Source organism: Equus asinus, chromosome 6 (genome assembly GCF_041296235.1).
Source record: "Equus asinus isolate D_3611 breed Donkey chromosome 6, EquAss-T2T_v2, whole genome shotgun sequence".
NCBI classification, from domain to species: domain Eukaryota; kingdom Metazoa; phylum Chordata; class Mammalia; order Perissodactyla; family Equidae; genus Equus; species Equus asinus.
The window spans coordinates 69593183-69619001 of record NC_091795.1 but is presented as its reverse complement, the minus strand read 5'-3'; the positions used below and the strand labels follow the sequence as shown (position 1 = coordinate 69619001).

The 25819-nt window shown below is 41.7% G+C and overlaps 1 protein-coding gene across 3 annotated transcripts in view; it reads left to right on the top strand.

Moving 5' to 3' along the window:
* Positions 1-25819, top strand: part of TMEM178A (transmembrane protein 178A) — a 235876-nt gene that overhangs the window by 99106 nt on the left and 110951 nt on the right. The window contains exon 1 of one of the 3 annotated variants that reach the window (XM_044772286.2): positions 12765-12885. The exons of the other annotated variants lie outside the window; for them this stretch is intronic. The gene's annotated coding sequence lies outside the window, so the exon portion shown is untranslated. Of the gene's footprint in view, positions 1-12764; positions 12886-25819 lie in introns of those variants that run through there. 3 annotated transcript variants of the gene reach the window in all.

The window sequence follows — 25819 nt, the reverse complement described above, 5'->3', positions numbered from 1 at the left end:
TTAGAAAAGGGAGTGTTCTCTAGGCTTAGTTTGGGTGTATGTTAGATGTTGTGTGTTCTCTAGGCTTAGTTTGGGTGTATGTTAGATGTTGTATGTGGTAAATCCATCCCAACATTCTTATCTCTCCAAGTCTCTGGAGTCTTAGCATCTCAGCTTCCTTCAGCAATAGGCCACAGTAGAATCCAGGTTTGAATCAACCAACTAAGCTAATGACTGGCTCAAGATAAGTAGAACAAATCCAGAATCTCTGGTTAGCGTATCCATGCCGATAATTTGACCCACAAAATTTTGTTTCTGGTAGAATATCCAATATATTCTCCAAGTTTGCCCCAATATTAATTTTAGCAAAACCTTGCAATTCTTTTGGCATGTGAATCTTTTCCTTCCATGTTTGACTTTTTAAATTGGGCCTTATGGACATGATGGATCTGGAACTAGTTATAAATCTGAAGGGAATGAAGTGTCATGGGTGTAAGGCATGAGGAGAACTAGAATTCCCGTATGAGATAACTGTCTCAGAAGAGTCGTTCTAAGGTCTTCCAGCGGGACCAGATGAGCATCTTCAGACAGGGGAGGAGGGAGAGCTGCCTTTGGTAAGGGAGGTCCAGTGGGGTTTGAGGGTGCTCAGAGTCATCGAGATCCTTTCAAATGCCCTCATTCCAATTCTTGTGGTCCCCTCCTTACCAAATAATGCCCCCACTTTCATGTAAGATGTCTAGTGAGGACATGAATTCAACTTACATTGATATTCAGTAACTGGCCAGATATGACTCTGCATTTACTTTTTGGCCATGATAGTCCTGTGACTATAAGAGAGAAAAAATTATTTTAGGAGTGAATTTACTCTGGTTACTTTAAGCAGAAAGGAATTTATGAAAGGAAAAAGAGCTTAAGGAATCCTTACAAAGGTTGAAGAAACATAGTCTAGGAAAGCTTTCAGAAATAACCCCAGTGTGCACTTCCACATTCCAAAATGACCTTCCAAGGGAGCTACAAGCATCTGCTGTGATCAGGAAGCCACCACACTGCTAGTTCTAGTCCATTGTAGAAATAAGAATGCCTCATGCCCTGCCTCTTCCCTATATGACTTGGTTCTGAATCAGCCTCTTGTGGGTGCATCTGATCGGTGGAATATCAATCACCCTAGGCACTCTAGCAGAAAGGACTGGGAAATACAATTTTTTATTTGTTATTAAGAAGGCAGGATCTACATAGCAAGGAACTATCAAAATGTTAAGAAGGTCTTCACAATATTTTTGGACCTCTGATAAAGAGGCTGGAAAGGGGAAAAGCTATAGAAATTTACTTCTTGAGTTGGGTGGTCCACAAGTATTCATTATTTTCTCATACTTTATAATGAGTACATATGTGTATTAGTCTGGGTTCTCTAGAGAAACAGACCAATAGGATCTATCTATCTAACAAGACATTTACTATCAGGAATTGGCTCATGCGATCATGGAGGCTGACAGATCCCAAGATCTGCAGTTGGCAAGCTGGAGACCCAGGAGAGCCGATGGAAGAGTTCTAGTCTGAGTCTGAAGGCAGAAGACTGCTGTTCCAGCTCAAAGACTATCAGGCAGAGAGAAAGAATTCTTTTTCACTAAGGCTTTTATTCTATTCAGGCCTTTAAGAGGCCCGTCCATAATGGGGAGGGCAATCTGCTTTATTCTGTCTGCTGATTCAAATGCTAATCTCATCCAGAAGCACCCTCACGGACAAAGCCAGAAATATTGTTTAACCTAATATCTGGGTACCTCTTCATCCAGTCAAATTGACACGTCAAACTAACCATCACGGTATGTTACCTACTTTTTATGTATCTATCAAGTAATACGTTTTTTCATCTGAGATACAAAAAAAGATTTTGGGGCAACTATGAATGACTGATGTCTACTACAAAATATAATCCCTTTATTTAAGATTTTGATTGAGTTTAAGTGCAAATGCCTGTGGAAGGAGTAGTTCTTTAAGTTGCTAGTAGTCATTTGTATCTTGTTTTGAAGGAGAATGAGTGGGTTGTTGAACGGAGTTTGGAGAGAAAGAGAATTTAATCTAGGTATTTGAGGGATGGGGGGTGAGTGGGTGAGAGCACCACTTAGGAATAAAGGGAGAAAGAATGGGAGTTTGAGGGCTCTATGACAGATTTCTGCTATTTCACATTTTGGTTGGAACTGCTCTAACTCCAAGCACCTGCCTGAGATGTTTTTCCTTTTTATTTTTTCACATTAAGGGATAGTGAAATTTTCAGGTGCCTGATACATAATTCCCAATTTGTTATGTATCTATCAACATGCTCAGTTTTCATTTTTTAATATACATGGCAGGACTCTGAATTAACACCCACTCCACCAACCTCTCTTTGTGGTTCTCTGGGTGTTTGTTCATACAGTTTGTGAGCACAGGTTGGGCTATATACTTCATTATCTGCTGCTGTTTATTTCAATCCCGGATCAAAGGAGCCAAGGAGCAGAAATTGCACAAGGGAACTTTCTTCAAACCTAAAGTTTATGAATAATGCATGACTCTCTCTGACTCATCAAAAGCAATGGTAAACAAACCCAAACAGTTGGCCACCCCTCAGCAATCCAGACAGTGGCCCACCCCTCACAAACTGTGAACGGCAATATTTGAAGGTAGCAATGGAAATCAGTGGTGCTGGTTTATCTTTAGCATCACCCATATGTTTACTGGCACAGTTAAACCGGAGAAGTGACTGAGCACAAGCAAAGAGAAAAAGGTGTCCCAGCTACCAAGGTATCCAGAGTTGGTGGAAATGGAAGATGTTACTAGGATCATTCCTCACCCCACCCCACATAGATGCTCCTTCCCTGATCTTTTTCCAGTTAATAAATTAGAAGCAACACCAGCTTTGTAGTCAAACAGTCCTGGGTTCAAATCCTCCCTCTGCTCCTTCTGAGCTGTACGTCCTTGGGCAAGTTACTTAACTTTTCTTCTTTCGTTTTAGTTTCTTATCATCTTTCACTTTGGTCTCCATTCAGTAAAAGGGATAGTAACAATGCTTATCTCTAAACACTCAGGGCTCTTAATCATAAGCCACAGAAGCTGACAGTACCTGATTAAGCAGAAAGGATATTGGGTAGCTCACAAAGCAATTGGGAGGGCAAGGGGAGCAGGCTTGAGGCTAAGCTTCTGGGGTCAAGGCCTGAAACTATGCTGCAGAAGTGACCCAATAAGGAAGCTGCTGACCCTTCTTTCCCTCCCAGAGCATGGATTGGCTGCCAGGAACTCACTCTCCTACAACTCTGCCAGCACCCATACTTCTGGGCCAGGAACTGATCTTACAACAACTAGTACCCCAGAAAACTGGATGCATCTGCCAGCACCCTTGTCAGCAAATGGGTCCCAGGCATCGCCTCCTTCCTCTGGTTCATCATTTCTGATTAAACTGTTGCCTGGGTACAATTGAGTGGCAGATCCTAGGCTTCATGGTTGTGTTCTAGCTGCCAAGGTTTCTGGGGAAGCGAATTTTCTGACTTCAGGGAGGCAGAACTCAGAAGGCAGGGAACTCCCCAAACACAGCAAAATGCACAAAAGGGGAGAGACAACCAGAAAACATGACATACATTATCTCTCAAGGAGTCATGAAAACTGAGTGAGCATGTCAAATGTTTGGTGTGCTTCTGGAGTTCAATAATTTTTTGTTTCCTTTTCTTCTTTCTTTATCAGAAATAGCCATTTGCTCTTTGGGTTCACCCCCAGGCTGGTTTCTACCTAGGCAGGATTTGTAAATAAAGAGGAATGGAGCCTTGGATCCAGGATGAGGCATACTTGGAAGAGTTTCTACTTCCTAGTGCCATTCCTCGGATGGTCTGACCCATGGGACTTGCTTACTCCTTCCAGTTATGTTTGACCTTTTGATTCCTATACCCTTTGCTTGCTCATGACCATGGCAACCCACTGACACTCTCCACCCCACCCCTCATTTTGTCCCAATCTCTTCGTCTCTTGGCTCTTAGACTTGTAGTTTGTAATAAATCCTGATACCAATTGGATTTTCTTCTTGCCCTGACTTCTCCTTACAAAGCATTCTCATATATTGCGTAATCATTGAAGGAAAACTTCTAAGAAATATTTGGTTCTATCTTTTAAAAAAATTCTTTTAGATTTATGAAATAACTTTCCCATCTCTAATGAAATGGAAGTGAAGAAAATCTGAAGTGGAGATAGAAAAAGACAAAAGTAACAGTTAGAGAATAGTTTCCTTATCACTTACCCCAGGCTTCTACTCCTGTCCCTAAGAAGTAATTACCAGAGGGGAGAAGAAAACCAAAACAATTTTCTCTAAGAAATAAGCTAGTGTCTTTCTTACTGATAAATGTCCCCCAAACCCTCTTAAGACAGATTCTGCTTTCTCTTTCATGCAACTACTCTTGCTAAGTTGCCAAACTTCTTCTCAACTAAAACAAAGGGCAGCATTCTCAACATTAGCAGCCTGATATCTAGCTGGTGGGACTCTGGGCTAACAGAATGCCTTGAGGAGTTGGAGAGAGAGCAGTATGATCCTGTTGACTATCTCGGCTCAGGGAGCCAGGAATTATTTGTCCATGATTATTTATTCAAATTGTCCTGCTGTCTCTCAACTTCATTTGACAGTCCGGGAAATGTTCTGCTCTATTGGCTGGAAATATCTTCAGAAGTCCTTAGGCTTGTCTGTATCCTGGGATGTGATCTAGAGAAATACACACAAGCAGATACGAAAGATGATTTTCCTCAATGCGCTATTTTACATCATGGATCTCCCATAGAGAGCTGAGAGTTCCACTAGAGAATGTTGCAAACAGTTATTAGATTTTTCTTGCTCAATAGCACACATCAAAATAAGGTATTACCAGAGAAAGACTGAGGACATCAGACCAAAAAGAGTTAGCGTATCTTTAAGAAAAATCTCTGAGTGTGGCCCCATCCATAGGCAGTGGTGAGAGAACTGGACCTAGATAGAGTCAGACCACTTTGAATCTCAGCTTTGCTACTTTTAGAAGAGCATTTTGGCTAAGACATTGGTTCCACTGTTATATAATTTCTTTGTTTTACAAAAGTGAAGGGCATTAAAGTGCAAATATATCAGAATCCCTTTCTAGAATCTAAAGTAACTAAGATTCATTAGTTTCTTGGTCATAAAGGCCCTGAAAAATTGAGACAGAGAGAGAGAACTCCAAAGAAGAAACATGGTGCTGGAAGGATCTAGAGCATAACACCACGGAAGCGGCAATTTTAGCTAGGGCATCCGGGTTGTGGTGTCCTGTTAACCATGGGGCAGCAGGAGGTAAGTAGGATAGCCAAAATCACGGCAGGGTACTCAAAGAGAAATGGAGAGAACTTCTCAGGCAGACTCTATCTACTACTAAATTTTGCCTACACTTTGCCCTGCTTAACATACTTAGTTAAGCAGCAGGAGAAACAGTAGTGGCAGATCAGAAAAAGTGTACTATTGACGGGGATGGGAATGAACAACAGGTGTGTTCCTAGTGATTTTATGCTAGAGGTATTCATATCCACAGCCCTGGTGAGGAAGGAGATCCCAGACTAGCTGCCAAATTTCATCATGGGCATATGGACCTTATTCTTTCAGGTTCGGTGATCTTGGTCCAGCTGCAAGAGTAACTTGTGTGTGAACTGGCAACAGAAACAAGTAAAGCCATTGGATGAGGACCAAGTGGATGGCAAACTTTCTGTCTCTTTATACATGTCTGGTGTTTGGAGGGTTGGTCTGGTTAATTTTGGCAAGTTTGTCTGCTGCGCTCCTAAACCCAGCTTCTAGGGGCTCGAGGCAACTGTCCCATTCATCTTGTCCTGGGTCTGTCACTGATGACGAGTTCTAAGAACAAGCTAAGACTCATCAGAACCTCAATGCTGTGTTGAGAGTACAGGCAAAATATTTTCCTTATTTCATTGTCATAGAATAGAATGGAAGAACAGGCACGAGCTCTTTAACTCACCAAGTCCAGGAGAAGGCTCATGTCCAAAAAGGCACTATGGTCTGCCCAAGACCAACCGAAAGAGTGTTTGGTCGAAGTGGAAACTTTCTAAAAAGAAATTAACAATTACCAGTGGGCATGGTTATTACCTCTCACCATCAGGTGGAGTTTTTGCAGTAAACTGTTATTATTAAAAAAGGAACGAATATCTTCCACATGCTTCAGAGTTTAGCCCAGTGTCTGAGCAAACATTATATTGCTAATACGCAATTTTACGTAAATTATGGCAGGAAGGCACTTATTTTACCAGTTTTTGCAGCACTAGATTTCGGAGGAATACCATTTTGTTTTAGAGGGACAGTGATGGCTGTTCATGTGCAGCAAATTCTTGGGCCCTGAAATATCGCTCTGTGCTTCCTGACTGTCTTTCTAGGCTGCCTATGACTCACAGTATAAGAATCCGTCAGTTATTCTGAAAGCGGCTGGCTAGCTGTATTTTTTCTTCTGTCTTTCTATTTCTATCTCTCATACAGTGTCACTTCTCTGGTTTGAAGCTTTCTTTTCTATTAGGGTGTCCCATTCTGTGGGCCCCTGGCATGCCTTTTTGCCTGGAGCAGTTCAGTTGTTTCTCTCCACCCTCAGCTAGGACGGGGCCTTGAGGGAAAATGAACTGGGGCCAGCCTGCACCCTGGCCGTGGCTATGTTTTATTGGCTAAGCTTTTGCTTTTTTCCTCTAGATAAAGTCCATCACGGTTCATCTTTACTTTTCAGTTTTTCTTTTCTCACTAAAGATCCATTTTGAGAGGCGGTCCTTTTAACCAGGAAGAGATAGTTCTCTGGCAAATCAGTCTTCTCATTGTTGACGAAAGAGACGAGAGCCTTCCTTTCCCGCTTTCTCAGGGTTCTCCCTTCCCAGCAGAAGCTGGCCACCTTCATGCAGAGAACTTGATTGGCACTCAGGAGACATTCATTCACACATTCCGTAAATACTTAGCGAGGGTCTGCCTTAAGTAAGGTGACAAACTGCCCAGTTTACCTGGGACTGTCCTGGTTTTAGAACTGTAAGTGCTGTGTCTCAGGAAACCCTTCAGTTTTGGGAAAACTCAGACCGCTGGTCACCCTAACGGGAAGCTGAGCACTGTCTCGGGGCTGGGCATGTAACTAACCACCAGCTTCTCAGGTACTCAGTGAAGCTGAGAGGTTTCAGATTCTTTTCTCACTGAGAAAGCATGATGTGGTGGAAAGGGCCCTTAGCTAGACCTGGGGACCCTGGGCTCTGGTCCCAGTATGACTGCTAGAGAGGCAGGGGCTCAGGGGCAGTCCACTGAACTTCCAGTTTCTACTTCTGAAGAGCGGAGAAGTTGGATTTGATGTTCTTTGACTCTTCTACAACCCAGATTCTATAATTTTATTTCTAAAGCAATGTGATAAACCAATTCTCACAAACTAGTATTCCTAGATAAGAGGGAGTAGGTAAGAAGGTTTTGTTGACACTTGCTGATGATACTAACATTTTTAAGGTCCTTATTCTGTGCCCGACACATCCCTTATTTTACTTCATCCTCACAATTTTTGACGTAGATGCTTTCTTTACTTTCATCTACAGTTGAGAAACTCAAGGTCTAGAGAGGGTTTAAATAACTTGCCCCAAATCATGCAGAAAGTTACAGATTAAAGATTGGAACCCAGAAGGTCCCACTTCCAAGTCCAAACTTGAACTGTCGCTGTCACTGGCTAGAGATATGTTAACTGTAAAAATGAACAGGCTAGTTGTTTCCCCTCAAAGAACTGGGAAAAGGAAACAGTGACTATTTGCAGTGCGATCTTTGCATTCTGGGCTGCTAGAGGTTATAGCCCTTAAAAAAAAAGCATGGTGGGGCCGGCCCCGTGGCGTAGTGGTTAAGTTTGCATGCTCCACTTCAGTGGCCTGGGATTTGGAAGTTCGGATCCTGGGTGTGAACCTACACACTGCTCATCAAGCCATGCTGTGGTGGCATCCCACACACAAAATAGAGGAAGATTGGCACAGATGTTAGCTCACTGACAGTCTTTCTCAAGCAAAAAGAGGAGGATTGTCAACAGATGATAGCTCAGGGCCAATCTTCATCACCAAAAAAAAAAAAAAGAAAAAAGAAAAAAAGAGCACGGTATTTGAGAAATTAGTGTTTTTAGCTTGTAGCAAGGCCCCTCCCTGCTCTTTAAGACTAGCCAAAGGATGGCTGAACCAACTGAGAATTAGAGCATCCTCCACCCCCAACTCCTCCTTTCCTATTTTTGGAAGCTTTAGGATATTTCCACTCCCTGCAGGATCTGTGAAGCCCTTTAGGCCCTGTTAGCAAGGCTCAGAGGGTCACTGTCAACTGCTCCCACTGCTCTTACTGTTGATCTCAAAAAGAATTCCGTTTAGATCTGGCTTGCCTAAAAGTGTGTTTGTGGGGGCAGAAATGTAGGAAAATTCTTGCCAGGCATAAGTTCTTCTCTTTCTTTAGAAGGGATAATGTGAAATACAAACAAAATAAGGCTATGGGGTCACATTCACAGCAGCTGGCAGAGTTTCACTTAATTAAACTACTGTGATTGCTTTATTCATACATTTCACTTGCTCCATTCCCCTCCTCTCTGACTCCTTATAAGGGCAATGCTGTTTCATGGTGGGAGAAAGGAAATGCTGTTAGTCTTTAAGATTAACATTAATTAACAACATTTATTTTATGGAAACTGCCGACATGAATGTATGCAAAAGTAGATTTATATTCTGAGCCTGTGACTGCTTTGGACTGAAGTGTTAAAGGGAACTAACAGTTCCTAGGAGCTCACCATCATTTGCTCTAATTCCCCAGTGAGCAGTGAAACACCAGTGCCAGGGGCAGGAAATGGAAACAGGGCCGAAGCTGTGGCCAATTGAGCAGCCAGCCACCAGCATGATCATTCTAAAACCCAGGTCTGATCCACTTTCTCTCCTGCTGCAAAACCTGAGGCAGGTCTCCTGCCTGCTGGGTCAAGGTGAAGCTCCTCAGCCTGGCAATGAAAATATTTCACAATCTGGCTCCATCTCTCTCCAGCCTGTCTCCGCACGCCCCTCGCTACATGCCCGATGCTCCAAGCACAAGCTGCCTCCACCTGCCATCATTCTTTTCACACCTCTGTGATGTTTTCAAAAATGATTCCTTTTACTTTTAATGCTTGCCACATCCTGGAAGGTGTGGAATTCCTCTCATCCTTTAAGTTGAAGCTCAAAGCTTGCCTCTTCCATGAAGCCTGTCTGGACTCCCCCTGGTAGAGTTAGTCTCTCCTTCCCTTGCACACCCATATTATTTTTCACATTTTTATCAGAGCATTTATCACAACACATTGTAATTTTTCTTGACATGGCTGTCTCCCTCCTTAGACTGTGTCTTATTGATCCTTGTTATCCCCTTCCAATTTTAGAGTCTGGTGACAGAGTCTCCCTATCACATAGGGAGTACTTAAGTGCTTATTGAATGAGTACATTATGGCTGTTATGATCTACCAATTAATATTTGTTGTCTATTTACTATGTGCAAAATATCATGTAGGTGCTATATACGCACGCATATTGAGAGAGAGATAAAAATCTGAATGATATGGGTCACAGTCCTTCAAGAAACACAAAATTCTGAGTGAGACAAAGAACGAAAAAGCAAAGCAAAACAAATATTCAGAGATACATGGACACGATTATGAGAGCTTCGAGCAGAGGGAGTTGTGTTGGGGTGGGGATGGGAAGGTGTCATCACAGAATTGGTGGCATATGAAAGGATTGTGATAGTTACAGCAATAGTGGAGGAGTATCCAGGCTGAGGAAACAGTATCAAGAGAGGCATGAGGATAAGGACATAGTAATTTCCCTGGAACAAAAGGGCCTGAGAGTTCTGGTCTTACCTTAATTAGGGAGACTACACATTTTTTAAAAATCTGAAATAAATCCCATTAATATGAATAAATGCATTTTCCCTAGTTGCCTATATTTGCATCCTCTAAGCAGGAGTGGTGATTAATCATCTCCAAATTGCTCAAGGATATGAAGCAGGGTGCTCATTAGTCTTTAGCAGCAGGAAATGCTTGTTGCAAATAAACTATTTACAATTTACTTTGTGAGCATCACTTCTGTTGGGACTAGGCAGCAGATAACAATAATAGTAGGTGTTAGCCCAGTCTTAACGGAAACACAAAGAAAATGTTCATAAAGTGGAAGCCATTTCTTGTTGCAAGCAAAGGTTTAATGGGCTTGGCTACAGTTGTAGAGACTTTCGAAATATAGTCAGAAAACAAAGTTGGCTAGTGCTTTACACTACAACTGTACTTGTATTTTTCTTTTTATTTCTTTTTTTCTTTTTTTGTGAGGAAGATCAGCCCTGAGCTAACATCTGTGCCAGTCTTCCACTATTTTGTATGTGGGATGCCTCCATAGCATGGCTGATGAGTGGAGTTGGTCCACACCCGGGATCTGAACCCAGGAGACAAAGCGGAGCACGCAGAACTTTAACTCGGCCATGGGACTGGCCCCTACATTGCAATTGTATTTTTAAAATAAAAAGAAATAAATCAAAAATTTATTCTGCCCTTAGCGTTCCTTTATAAAAACAAAAATTTTAAAATCAGATACAAATTCTATAAAAGAACCAATCAGAAACTGTGTGTGGTCACTTTCTAATTTTAGGATGCAAGCCTTTTAATTTGCCAAGTTTATGTAATACGTGGCAGCAGTGAGCAGTTTACAGATAGAAATTATAGTTTATACTGAAAAGCTTTAAACTTTACTCAGGGATCCACCATTATCAACAATATTTAAGAAGTTCCTTGTTGTCATAATGTGGTTGCTATTAAAGCAATATTATATAAACATACTTCCCGCATTCTAGGTGTTACCATATTAGTCTCTGTTGGGTTCATGTAGGCAAGGACTTGCAGATATCAGAATAAAGATAACCAGCCAACAATGATCTCTTGCATTTCCTCCTTCCTCTTTACAGGTAAACATACCTTCATATTCATTCTTTCAATTTTTTATAAACTGGTGAAGTAAATAGAACAGGAAAAATGATCTCACTTTACAGATGAGGAAACCAAAAGAGGAAATGATAAATAAATTGCTCACATAGAACTGGTTATTGCCACGGAAAGAACCAGAACTCTTGCCTTCTGATGTCTTGTCCATTGCTACACTGTGGTGTTCATGAATAAATTTACTTCATGTAGTGTTGTAGAGATGGAGAGCAAGAGTAAGTATCTGATTGCCATGGAGATGAATATAAAGAAGATGACAGGTCCATGATAGATGGAAATGCCTCAGAGGAAGACTTCACCTCATCTCTAAGGGGGAAGCCCACTAAAATTGATATGCCTGATGCTCCTGTAACAGGCGTGTTCCCACTAAAATTTGGATTTAAAATCTTCAAGTCCTTCATAGGAAACCAAATAGCATCACATAGCCAAGGAAGTTGACAATAACAACAATAATTCATAATGAATATTTGTAGAGTGCTTCATCTATTCCAGTACTGTGTTAAGAGCTTTATACTCACCATGTCCTTTAAGAACAACCCTATGAGGAAGGCACTGTTTTTGTGTTGTTGTTGTATCATGTCGTGTTGTGTTACCAGAGAGCTGAGAACTGAACCCAAGCAGCCTTCCTCCAAAGCCCACATGTTTCTGCTACATTATTCCAACTCCTACTCATCAACTGTAATGTCTGTGGGATGAGGAAATGGAAAATGTGCAGGAGTAGGGGTTGAACCTGACCCTGAAGATTGAGTTCAAGTGTTAGGTAACCTCTGAGAGGGCAGAGCTCACAGGGGAAGCCCTCAGTCACAGGAACCCGGAACTAACTCCCAAAGCTGTGTCTCAACCAATAAATCTGTTAGCAGGCAAGTCAAGGGCAACAGAGCATCAAGGACCAAACGGGTTCTAGTGTTTCCCCACCTCTGTCTCTCTCTTGTTCTTCGGAAGTTTATTTGTGCTTTTTTAGCTCCATTTCAGGGGTAATTTTCTAGATCTTGATATGGCTGCAAGTAGAATTAGGTTTCCATCCTCCTGAATGTTTAACGTGTTTTCTGACTCTTAGAAGACTCCAGCTTCTGATGAGACAAAGAAAATCTTCCTTAACCATGGGTGCAATGGACGGTTTGTGTCTCTCCAAAATTCATATGTTGAAACCCTAATCCCAATGTGATGGTATTCAAAGGTGGGGACTTTGGGAGGTGACTAGGTCATGAAGGTGGAGCCCTCAGGAATGGGATTAGTGCCCTTATAAAAAGAGACCAAAAAGCTAGCTAGCTCTCTTTTATGTCATGCAAGGATACAAAGAGAAGTCAGAAGTCTGCAACCTGGAAGAGGCCCTTACCAGGACCCAACTAGAGTGGCACCCTTACCTCAGACTTTCAGCCTCCAAAATTGTGAGAGAGAAGTTTCGGTTGTTGGTAAGGCGTCCAGTCTATGGTATTTTGTTACAGCAGTCTCAACTGACTAAGACAATGGGATATGGAAAGCCTTCCTTCTCACTGGGAAGTGCTTTCTCTCATCCTCATGTCCTGCTTCTGCTTCCAAAGCTTAGGTGAGAGGCAAAGCCGAGCTGTCCTCCTGAGAACCCATCATTTACTCTCTACGGACCTGACCCGTTCCTAGTGAATCTCAAAAGAAATGCTATGCAGCAGCCCTTTGAAATGAAGTGCTTTTCTATTGAACCAGAAAATAATCACATCCTCCCATTTACTCTTTAGGGTACAAATTGATCTGACTTGATTTGTCAGAGAGCCAGAACTGCAGGCAAATAGACGCCGGAGAAATCAACCAATCTTTTAAGCCAACAGTAATTGTTCCTCCTGTCGGCTGGCTAAATGACTTGTATCTGGAGGAGATGCTCAGAATGAATCAGAATGCCTGAGGTGACAGAAACGCAGAGCATCCCACAGTGGGGTCTCTCAGAGTAAGTGTTTCTTCGTGTCTTACAAGGGTTTGGTTTCATGTTTCCCCCTCTTTCCCTCTTATCCTGTCTCCCGGGGCTGGTGTGGTCCAGCAGAAACCAAAGACGCTGCAAGCACATTACAGTGAGGAAAAGAGCTTGCGTGGGGATGAGAAGAGATGAGCATTAGCATTTAATCTGAGGGTGTGCTTATTTGTACCTCAGTCATTAATAAACCCAGGAAGTTCCCATAGAATAGGCACCACGGAGTGGGGAGGGGACGGGGGTGAAGTCTTTTTGCTGGTGAGCTGTCTGTTATTTTTAAATATAAAAAAAGAAAATAGTTTAAATATGCAAGAAAATTGCAAAGAAGAATATCATTGATACTCATGTACCAACTCCCCAGATTTAAGAGTTGCCATTTTGCCGTATTAACATTGGTTTCCCTCCTTCCCCCACTCCCCTCTTTCCTTTCTTTCTTTCTTGGAAGTAAAATGTTGCAGTATAGCTAAATCTTTATATTTCCAACCCACGGTTTTATTCCTTTCTCTTTCTTTCCAGAGAGAACCACTATGACAGCATTAGAATTTATCATTCTTGTTCATTAAAATCTAGGTATATATGCAGAAAGAAAATGCAATACTCTTTGGGGGTGGGCTTTTTAATATTAACCCTTTTGGGATATTCTATCTGTGTCCTTTTAAAACTTTTTTACATTTGACCTTATGTTGTGATTTATCTCTGTTGATACCAACAGATCTAGTTCAATTATTGTAACGGATGCATTGTATTGCATTGTATGAATAGCTCCAAATTTATTTCACTCTACTCTGTTGATAAACATCTTTTTCCCTACCACAAACAATGCTGCAATACGTATTCTTGTTAAGATCTCCTCAGGCTCATGCATGAAGTTTTCTCTTGAGGGTATATACCTAAGAGTGAATTGCTAGGTTCGAGGTAAGCTTTTCTTCAATTTTGCTAACTATTACCAAATTGTTAAATTATGTACTTAAAAATAGTTTACATAGCATTCCCCTAATGGTTAGAGTAAAAAGGAATAAGCTGAAGGAAACCAAGAGCAACAAGATATAACAAAAAACTAGTCGAATCAGGCAAATTGTGTTTATTTCCTGTAACCTGATCCATGATATTTATAGTTGTATTTCCCTTCTTGAAATAAGAATATAATGCAATCTGTATCCTCCTTCAGGTAAAATAGTGCCTGGACTAGCATCTCTATATTATTCTACATAAATAGACAAAAGACAAGCAGCTGGATGAAAGGTTCCAAGTTATTCCTCTGAGTTCCAAACTTTCATTCTGTAGCTTTATCTTCAAACTTAGTTGAAATATATACTCTGGCTGGGAAATTAGTTTTTTTTTGCACATAACCTAAAACGCCTGGAGAAGATGAGCTCTTGAAAAAGGAAGAATGTACAAAGCACCTGGATGATATCAGAACATCTGGTGCGGGCCGTGGGCACCTCTGACCATCGTGAAGAGAAACTGGAAAGGTCTTTGTTCCATTGTGTAACCAGCCTGTGAGTACACACTTGGACACATTCACACTGGTGCTCCAGGTAGATCTCTATCTGCTCATACTGGACCGCCCCCACCTTCCCCCAGAGGCCCCCTAGTTATTTTAAGGGCATCCCGCAAGGTGTGGGCATATCACATGTGCTCAGAAACAGGTCTGCTCCTGGTAGGCTTTGGCTTCTTTGTCAGGGGCCCTTATCCGTGTGTGGGGTGACTGGGCTCTCAGTGAGAGTGGGACCCCACTACGCACATCCATAGTCTTTTCTTCTTAGGAAGCCCAAGCTGCTGTGTACGCACGGCAGGGTTGGGGCAGGGTGAGGAAGGGGAGAGTGATCCTGGAGCCAAGCTGTTTCCTGGGTTCTAACGCGGTGACTGTGTGCCTAGATTTCCTCACGGTCTTCCTTCAGATTCTGGCATAATTCTTTTCTTTGAGATTCAAAATTAGTCCTTTGCCATGGGTTTGAGGTCAAGGGAGGGGAAAATATTACTCCCCCCTCACCATTGTCATCCTGCTTTTCCTCTTCTCCTCCCAGGCATCCCACATCAGCATTTGCCCAAGTTTGTCCAATCTAAATGCAAAAGCCCCCAGCTTTGTACTTCCTGGCAGTGGGGAGATGTGACCCAACTCTAGTACCTTCGAGCTTATTTAAAAACCTGCTGTAGTTCAAGTAAGACATCCTGTTACAACAGAGCCACCAAAGATGGGGGGAGGCCCTTGGGAGGCCGTTCATTGTTTTCCTCATGGCAGATCAGCAATGAAAGCACATGCAGAAACCAGCCTTGTTATGAATGGAGAACAGAACTGTCCAAATTCAAAAGAAAAAGCTTGATGGGGCTTAATCAACTCCCTGCCCCCCAACACTTCTTAAAACACAGAAAAATGTTTGAAGAGTCTCTAGATGTTTAGTTCATCATCCTATCTATTTTAGTTATGTACTTTTGTATAACAAACCACCTCAAAATGTAATGACTTAAAACTCAGCGATTTATTATTTCTCACAATTTTGTGGGTTGGCCGAATGGTTACCCTGCTTTTTTCACCTGGAAATAATAGGTGGCCATATTAAACTCAGGGGGAGTCCAAGAAGACCTCATTCAGGGTCTGGCAGATGGTACTGGCTGTTGGCTGGGGAGCCTCATCCTCCTCCATTCAGCCTTTTATCCTAGTTGGCCAAACTAGTTCCTTACATGGAGGTCTCAGGGCAGCCTTTTAAGAGGGAGGAAGCTGTGAGCCCTCTTGAGGGCTGGGTTCTGGAACTCATAGGACAGCACTTGTACCACACTTGATTGATAAAAACAAGTCACAGGGCCAGCCCAGATTCAAGGTGGAGAAACAGACTCCACCCCTTGATGGGAGTTGTTGCAAAATATCGTGGCCACATTTTCCAATCTACTCCTCCACTTGATCCTTGCTGTAGCATCTGTGATATTGTTCGGCTGGAACAAGACTAATGAAGGGGTCCTTATTCTTTCTCGAAGCAACCTGCTTCTGTAGACCACCCACAGCCTTCTCCGTTTAGTGGAACACCCCTTTGGTTCAAGGTAAACATCAGGGTCCCATGCTTCCTTATTCAGCACTGGGGAAGTGAAATCTTTAGGGGGATGAGTAAAAGAAAATTTACATTTAGGACACATAGATGGAGTAACATTCTTTCTAAGTTCTTTTTGAGGTAGGTATGCCTTTTGCAGGAGGCAACCCCATTCTGAGGGGCTCAATTGAGCCAGTGTGGGGCTGAGCAGAAAAACCAATGAGCTGATTTGGCCTGTGTCTGGCTTAGACTTTAAGGGAGAAGGAGAAAGGGGGCCCTTGAGGTTTCCATGCTGTTCAGCTTGGTTCACTAGAGTAAGGGAGCAGATAAGTTAGTTGGGGAGAAAGCCCTAGTCAGGAATAATGTGTACCCAGGGTTACGTATCTCAGAAAATTAAGTATCGTCATGAGTAGCTGGATGGTATGAAGATCCAGAGGAGGCAAGAAGATGCTCATAGTTTTGGTCTATGTTGCCTTGTTATGCATAGTGTATTCATTGGATCATCATGAGCATCTTGGGCCCACCACAGGAACTACTGAATCAGAATCTGCATTTTAGCAAGATCACCAAGTAACTCTTATGCTTATTAAAGTTTAAGAAGCATTAGCCTGGAAAGCCTTCCTGCTACTGTTAAATTATACCCCATCTGAGGCCCCACATAATGTTGGCCTTACTTCCAATATAGAACTATGCTTGGAGCCACCCTAGACTTTCTGGACATAGAGAGGGCTCAGCCTCACTGTCTGTGGGCACCCACAGTCTATGGCCCTTTTCTCTAAGCAGGGGTTCTTAACTACTTTTTAAAACAATTTTATTGAGATATAATTCACATACCATACAATTCACCCATTTCAAAGGTTTATAATATATTCACAGATATGTGTAACCACCACAGTCAATTTTAGAACATTTTCATCACCTCAGGAAGAAACCTTGTATCCTTTAACTATCATCCCCCATCTTTCTATCTTGCACCCTCCCATCCCTGCCTTAAGTAACCACTAATCTACTTTCCATCTCTATAGACTTACCTGTTCTGGACTGTCAGATAAATGGAATCATACTGTATGTGGTTCTTAACTATTTTTGCATCATGGACACCCATTGAAACTCTAATGGAAGCCATGAACCCTCTCCCTAGAATGTCCATGCACAAGTATATTCACCCAGAACTTCATAAAATTTCATGAATCCTTTGAAGCCTTGGTCTAGAGAGCTGACATGAAGAACTCATGCTCTGTGTCCAGTCAAAATGGGCAGGTCCTAACTGGTTTGAGCACCACTGGCAGAAGGGATGGGACCATGCAGGGACAGGTCACATAGGGTTATCACCGCCCCAAGGTGGAAAATGACCAAAGTAAAAAGCAAAGGACAAGCACCAAGTGTTTACAGATCTGAAGAAACTGTGTTTATAACACATAGTTTGCCAAGGAGGGGATGATAGTGAACAGATGTGTCATTTTCAATTATTCCTAAAGATGTTAATTATGCAAATGCAATCTCTGATTAGGGTTCTAAAAAAAGAACCCCATATATTATGGGGTGTTGGATGCGCACAATCAAGCATGCTTGCTGACTGTTCCTCCAGGCAATCACTGCTGGTGGCAGACTCATCACCTGGGGCTCTTGTTTTCGGTGTGTCACCGTGAGAGCCGGAGAGGCGTTCTGTGGGGCACTTTCCAACTGCAGAATGTTAACGCTGGAGGTGATCTTTGAGATCATAGAGTACAGCTCTGTCCTTGTACAAAGGCAGAAACTGAGGCCCAGAGAAATTATGTGACTTGTCACCAGCAGAGCGAGGATAAGAGCTCATATCTTTTATATCATCGATTCAATTTCCTTGCCTTATTGCATCAAGAGGACATAAGTCAACTATCAATTTTCTAGTCAGGGTCTACTTTAAATCTATGTGGAGTAGGAGCCAAGGGGATGATGTGAACAAAATATCTCCCCAACCCCTTCAGGGTATGCATGTGAATATGTGTGTGGGGAAGGGAAAAGCAAGTACCTAGAATAACACGGGATTATATTCTGAGCTGTGCTGTTCAACAGAGTAGCCACTAGTCATCTGTGGCTATTTAAGTTAAAATTAAATAAAATGAAAAATTTAGTGGCAATAGTCACATTTCCAATGCTCAGTAGCTATTGTGGCTGGTGGCTACCATACGGGACAGTGCAGAACATTTCCACTAGTACAGAGAGTCCTATTGGACAGGGCTCTCTAGAGTCTGGAGCCAGATTTTCTGAATCTGAATCCCAGTTCTATTACTTAGAGTATTATTATAGCGCTTGAGTGCATTATTTAACGTTTCCAAACCTCAGTTTCCTCATCTGTAAAATGAGCATAAGCACAATATCTGCCTCATTGATTTGCTCTGAGGATTATGAATGTAAATGAAAGAATGTGTGTCAAGCGCTTAGCAGAAGAAACTTATATTTATTAAGCACTAAATAAATGTTATTATTACCATTACTAAGCATCTCAGCATCTTGCTTAAGACTGTGTGGTCTCTTCTAATTTAAATGATACAACTTGTTCCTTGGAGGTAAAGGAATTGCCTGCCCAGGGCACTAGGAGCCCAAGAAGCCTAAGTCCTGGTTGGGTTACAGAGGAAGGAGGTCAGGAACATGCAGATGGAGGTTGGGAGAGATTGGGGGCTGGGAAGGTGATCAGGGTCCTGAGAACAAGAAGACAAAGTGGAGTGAGTTGTGAGAAGTGATGGAGGGCAGTGAAGATCACCCCACTTCACAAATTTGTCAAGGGCTGGCCCGACAAGCACCACGTGTGGCAGAGACGTGGCTCTATCATCTATCTAACAGCTTGCTGCTGTTTAAGGACTCCTCGCTCTTCACGTCCATTGTACTAACTGCTCACCTGCTTGACCACAAGAGGGAGGCAAGGGAAAGAAGAGAACGAACGCCTAAAAGTCCAGCTGGGTCTTTGCTGGCAGCTCTGGTCAAAGGTTTGCTGTGGAGGAAGCTGAAGTTCCCGATGAAAACACAACTGCTTTTCACACAAGCTCACAGGTCTTAGCTGTATTTTCCTTGAACCCATTACCTCACTAGGGAGGATCCTTCTTGAAGGCTGCATGTTATTCAGAAAGCCATACATCACAGCCTCTCAGGAGGGCTGGGACAATTTTCACACCCGGCTAGAGGCTGTGCCAACCTCCCAGAAATCCCCCAAAAATGGGTTCACAAGCACAGAGCACAGAAGGTGTGAGTGAAGTGGAGAGAGGTGGCAGTTATCCTGGTAATTTAGCCACATGGCCTGCCACTCCACAATATCAATTGCACTGCCAGGGCTCATAAAGCATTGTGTTAGGCAGTGGGAGAAGGTATTAAAAAATAATTCTCTTTGCCCTAGGGGAATTTCCATGTAATTCAGGAGCTAGAGAGCCAAGGGACAGAAGGGGCTTAGGGTGGCAGAGGGGAAAGAACACTGCAAGAGGATCTGCAGATGTATTTTATTCTCTAGTCTGCCATTAATTAATAGCGTGACTTTGGACCAGTTATTGCAGTTCTCTGGGTCTCCTCATTGTCATCGTGAATAAATTTAAGCTGAGGGACTGGGTGATTTTAAAGTTCTCCATTTCTAGGACTCTGAGATTCTAATTCAGATGTGGGGATGTGAATATCTATGCCACGGAGGAAAATTCTTCCTCTAGGGTTGTCAGATTTATCAAATAAAAGTATAGGATGCCCAGTTTCATTTGAATTTCAGATAAACAATGAATAATTTTTTAGTGAATGTACCATGCAATATTTGGGACATAATTATACTACAAGATTATTTGTTGTTTATCTGAAATCCAAATTTAACTGGGAATTCTGTATTTTGTTTGACGACCTCTGCCTTCCATGAAACATGTCTGCCCCTCTCACCATGTGTGGAGGGCATTTCTGCGTCTCTCCACCCTCTTACTGGGGCCTCCAGATTAATCTGATTGGTCAGAATCTGCAACATTCCTGGGCCACATGTGACTGACAGGGATAACTGTGTCTAAGGTAAGGCCTTCAGCTTCCATTTTGGCTTTCACTGCCTGGACACAGGAGCTGAGGGCTCTCTTCCCCTCCCTCTCTCTTGAGAGAGCCCCCTGTGCAGGGCTGGTCATGGGAAAGAAGTCTTTTGTCCTGCTGCCCATTGCAGACCTCATCCATTCCATCAACTGAGCGAGTGAACTTGCAGTCAGTTCTGAGGACCCATTCAGTAGGCATGCCTGAGTGCTCAGGCCCCAAGGTATAGATTTGGGGAGGGAGCAGAGGACTCATTTGTCCTAAAGTTTAATCTTATTTCTGCAATCTAGCTTTTATTGGTGAGCTCTGCATTTTGGGGATTATTGGATGCTTGCTGGCCTAGGAATAAGCTAATACTTTCGTTCCTACTGGGCCAGTGCATTTTTGTGTTTTCTTGTTTGACCTGGAAGGAAGGAGCTTTGAGACTTAGGTCCCAAGCCTCTTATATCACTATTGTCTCTACAGATCAGACTCGTTGGGCCATCTAGATCGGCCTCATTGATTATAAAACAGAAAAAAGAAGTGAATGGCATGTGATGTCATTAGGCTGCAGCTGGAGGAAAGGATCAGGTAGAGGTCATCCTGGGTCATGTCTTATTTACTTACAGAGATGATCTGGGAACTTTATGTTGTAAATAACTGCTTGCTGTACTACAGGTTATGCCGCCCTGAAATTTTGAGTTACAGACTTTTACAATGAGATAGTTATTGGAAGATACCTCTTGGGATCTTTGGCCAGTGGATGCTGTCATCATAGTCATTCAGATTTTCGTAGCTCAGGCTCATATTTCCTGCCTGGACCTTTGCCACACACAGCCTTGTAACTCCATGCCTCCTATACTTGGCTTTCCTAAACACAGATCTGATTATGTCACTGTGCTGCCTAAAAGCTTACCGTTTCTTACAGAAGCAAGTCCAGACTCCCTAGCATGGTACACAAAGCCTTCCCAGGCTGAAATTACACTCTTTGCATTTCAGCTTTTCTCCTGGTACCACCTTCTCTGCTCCCAGGCACTCCAGGTTGTAGCCCAAATAAAGCGTTAGCTGTCTCCTAAACATTCTCCTTCTCATCTCCAAACCTTTGCACATGTTGGTCCTTCTGTTTCTAATGCCCTTCCTCTTCTCTCTCTTGTGAATGTTTTGAGAATTAACTCAAGCGTCAGCTCTCCGAAGCTTCTTGAATTCCCCTCTCCCCAGCTGAGTGACTGCTCCCTTCCTCTGTGCCCTTGGCCTCTGCCATACTGCACTGTAACCATTGGGCAGGGTGTCTATTTCTCTCTCTCATCTAGGAGCTCCATGAGGGCAAACATCTTGTGTCATTCATCTTTGTGGCCCCTCTCTGATGTCACATGCTTCTCCTATTTCCCCTCTTACAGTGACTGGCGTAGCAGGTGCATTCAATAAATGATTGTTGCATGCGTGGGGACAATAGAATGTGGCCCAGATAACTGATATTTAAATTGTTTTAATGTTGTGATGTATATGAAGTGTCAGACCAAATAAATCTTCAGGGTGGAAATGCCTGCATTGAAATGTTAGTGTAGCAACATACTGCAGCCCATAAAAACCCAATAGATACTGCGATTTAAGTGAAGAATATTAAATCTTTATCTCAAGGCACAAATCAGAATACAGCCACAGCATGAGACACTTATAATAGGCTAACATTAGCATTAGTATTAGCTTTCAGTAATCTTTCCTTCTTTTGGGTAGAGAATGCCTATTTTGGTATCAAACCACATCTCATCAACATATACTTTATGACTGATGACTTATGGGTTTTTTTTTTCTTTGCCATGTAAGATTCAATGGATCAGCAAAATATCTCTGTTGGCAAGTACTTTGTGAGAGGCAGTGAGACTGATCACAGGGATAAAGGATATTTGTTTGGTGCCTAAGTGAAATCTAGAGTGACACCTCTTCTAACACTTTATTTCCTTTAATACACATTGGGCATTGAATTTAGCTCTCAAAGTCTAAAGATCTCAAGGGGAAAAAACCCACAAAGCCAGAAGCACTCTAGAAAAAGAACATTGAACTTGGAGTCAAATTCCAGTCCCAGCTCTACTACTAACTAGATGGGTGATCCTGGGAAGTCACACAACCTCTAAGGGCCTCAGTTTCCCCATCTTTATATCAAGGGGATTCTACTAGTGACCTCTGAAGATATTTCTCTGCTCTGTCATTTGGATCCTGTGTGCTCCTCTGCAGGGACAGACTGACTGTGCTAAGCTTCAGGGGTCTTTGCTTTCATGGTCATCCTTCCAAAAGCCCTGGGAGGAGCCCCATCAATTTCTTTTCCGTGCTCACATATTTTTGTAAAGTTTCAAGAGTAAGACATTTTATCTGAGATTAGTTAGGACAGCTATCTCTTTCTACTCCCTCTCTCCCTTTATTACAATTCCCCAGGTGTGGGTGAACTTGAAGTGGCTGCAGGCATATTTAGGATTCAGATAAAGGGAAATTGAGTTGGGGTCATGTTGATTTTGAGTTTAAGGATATATCTTTATGTCGTTTATAGTTACCTCTGTGCGGAGTTACACTGTTAGCCATTCTAGTGGAGGTATGACTTCCAGGACTATTTCTGTTATCCACTGTACTGGCTCACTCACGGTTGTGGCGTGAAGGTGCAAGGCCACATATGTGACATGGAATGAACTTATCCTACAACGCTTGGCACAGGAAGCATGTGGGGAGTGGGAGAGACAAGATTTGAAATGTACAGAGCCAGAAACTAGTCTGTGGAAAATTCTCCCAATCATCAGACATGTAAAGTTGTAAATGGAGGATTCATTTCTTCATGATGCCTAAACAAAATGGAAATGTTCTTCCATCGGGAATATACTCAGTAATACACAATATACAATTAAAAACACACTGTTTTCTCTTTTTTTGATTGTAAGTGCTCAAAATAGAATTTACCAGAATGCCTGTGTTTGTAGGGACAAAACCTTTTAATAGAACTATAAGCAGTAAGTCGGCGATGTTGCAGGTTTTACGCATCTCAAAACAAGTCTTAGCGTATCTGAATGTCTTGTCTAGATAAATTCTGCTGGTTTCAGATGAAACAGCATGCAATATTAACACAATGCTTTAGAAAGGCCTGAAGAAATAAGGGTTCTACTGACAGAACTCCTATCTTCATTACTAAGGCAATAGATGTGGTATAAGGGTCATTTGATTATGTTATTATGTAGCTCAATATATTGTAGGCGCAATTTTAAAACATATTTGACTTGCTCTTGTGCCTTCCTTAATTTCAGGTTAATTTAGTGTCTATTTTCAGAATGGTTGATATACTACAATTCACATATGAAAGAAGGTGTATCCTACTAGAAACTGAAGATCTAAACTAAAAGGAAGAAGACTAACAGAAACTTCAATGTCGAAATGTTGAAAACTCTCCCTTTATCACAACAGAAGCTAAAACCTCTGATGGTCAAAATCGTAGATATAAGAAACAGGATAATGATAGCAAAGAAAATAGAGATAAAACGATAACAGAAGAAGGAAATTTATGTGAATTGGGACACTCCTGGAGAAGGACAGAAGAGCAGAAGGAAGAAGGAAGTCATGGTCTGCATAAGGTCATGGACCACAGAAAGGCTAATGGGTGTCATTGTGTCAAAGGGTTTTTGAAACTAGCCACTGCACAAGAAATCTGAAATGCCGTAACTCTTATAGCTTGTGGATGAAGGAAAGTGAATAGAGCTTAACCCAAATCTGACAAAACTCTACAAATTTTACATGACATTGTCACAAGTTGGAAGTTGAAAAAAACTTTTATAAATTATCAATAATAAAAAACCAAATTTCTAGTAGACTGAATTATCTTTCTCATCTCTCTGTAGAAAGATTATAGAAAAAATTATTTATCATATAAAGAGACAGCTAAAAATTTAGAAAAATGTTACAGAATTGTGTTAGGCAGCTCAATAGTGAATACATTTTGTCATTGTTTTTTCCTGGATTTTGTGATGGTGGTGGTATTTTTCAGCTTTTAGAAATTCGTATTTTGTAATTTATTTGCTATATTTATGGTTTCTTACTTCATTATAAGAATTACAATGAAGTAAATACAAATATTCAATGCACACTCAATTTTTGTTTGTAATTTTGTATTCCCTTTTGGTAAAAAGGGCTTTCCAAATTATATAAGCTTTAGGCCCCTCAAAAGCCAGGTCTGTGCCCCTCATCTGACTGCATCCTTTATACAGCAGTGTTTCCTCAAAACTTAATGTGCATTTGAATCCCCTGGGTACCTTACTGAAATGCAGCTTCTGAGATTCTGCATTTCTTACAACCTCTCAGCTGATGCCTACACTGCTGGTCCAGGGACCCTACTTTGAGAATCAAAGATCTAGAACAATGGTTCTTATCTGGCTAGGCATTGGAATCACTTGTGATGTTCTTGGAAAACACAGATGCCCAGGCCTCACCCCTGAGGATTCTTACTCAGAATGTCTGGAACGGGGCCCTATAGTTGCCTTTTTTTAAGAAAAACTCCATAAGTAGGGAAAGTGGCCCTTTCATACGCTGTTGATGGGAGTTCAAATTGATGCAACGAACTTGAAGGTAGATTTGGCAATACCTTCCTGGAAGAAAAAGAAAAGAAGCCAGCTGGCAAGGCAGTCTGGGAAAGGCAGTTTACAGATTTCCACCCCAGGGTCACAAAGCAAAGTGAAGGAGGATGGGCTTTGGCTGAGAGACAATAGATATATGACTGGCACAGGGGACATTCTCTGTGACCCAGCACTTCCACTTCCAGGAATTTATGCTGGTAATATTTACATGTATCAAGATACACGTATAAGATTGTTCAGTTCCATATTATTTGTAGCAAGGAAAAGCTGACAGCAACCTACATGTCCCTCAATAACTTATACAAGGTATAGAGTATCTTTATAATGGATTAACAATAGCTAACCTTAATTAAACAATGACAATGTGCTGGATATTGTGCTAAGTTATTTACAAGTATTAACTAAATTAGTCTTCACAACTATCATGTTTCCACTTTACAGATGATGGAATTTATGTGTATGGACATGGAAAGCTGTCCGGGGACATAGTAGGCAAAAAGCAAGTAGCAGAACGTTCTGTATAATGTATTATGCATTACCATTACAATGCACTAGCAACAAAAAGTAATGTATTCGATTCTGATGCGCACTCCTCAGTAGATAACTACTGACTAGAGATGAAAGGACATTCAGTTACATCAAACAAGCTGTTTTCATGCAATTTGGTTAACTGGTCACACTTTCAGAAGAAGACAAAGTAAAAATGATTAGGTTTATTTGAGGGCTTAGAGTATTCTATCAGTCAATGGTCAAATGGATGGTCATTCTGAATGATCTCAGCACTAGGGATGATGGGAAGAACTGACCCATAGATATTCCCATATCTCGTTTCTCTTAGGACACACACTAGGGAGAAATACTCCAGTGCAGTTTGTCTGGGCTTTTCAATTGGTCCAACTCTTTGCGTTATGCTATTTCGCCTTAGTGACTCCATTCCTCTCTCACTTTTAGTCCACAGTAAGGCTTTGTCTTGTTTCTAAATATATATTTTTCAACACTGTATTATGGGAATTTTTGAACATACAGCAAATATAAAAGAAATTTACAGGGAATACTCATATATCCATCATTGAGATTGTACAGCTAACGTTTTACTGGACGTGCTTTATCGCATATCTATTTATCTTGCTACGCATCTATCGATCCACCTCATTTTAGGGCTGTGTTTCAAAGGAAGTTGCTGACACCAGTCAGTACACGTTCCCCTAAATACTTCAGTATGCATATCAATAGCTATAGTTTAATATTTATTTATTGTTCTTTTTCTTTTCTTTGAGGTAAAATTTACAC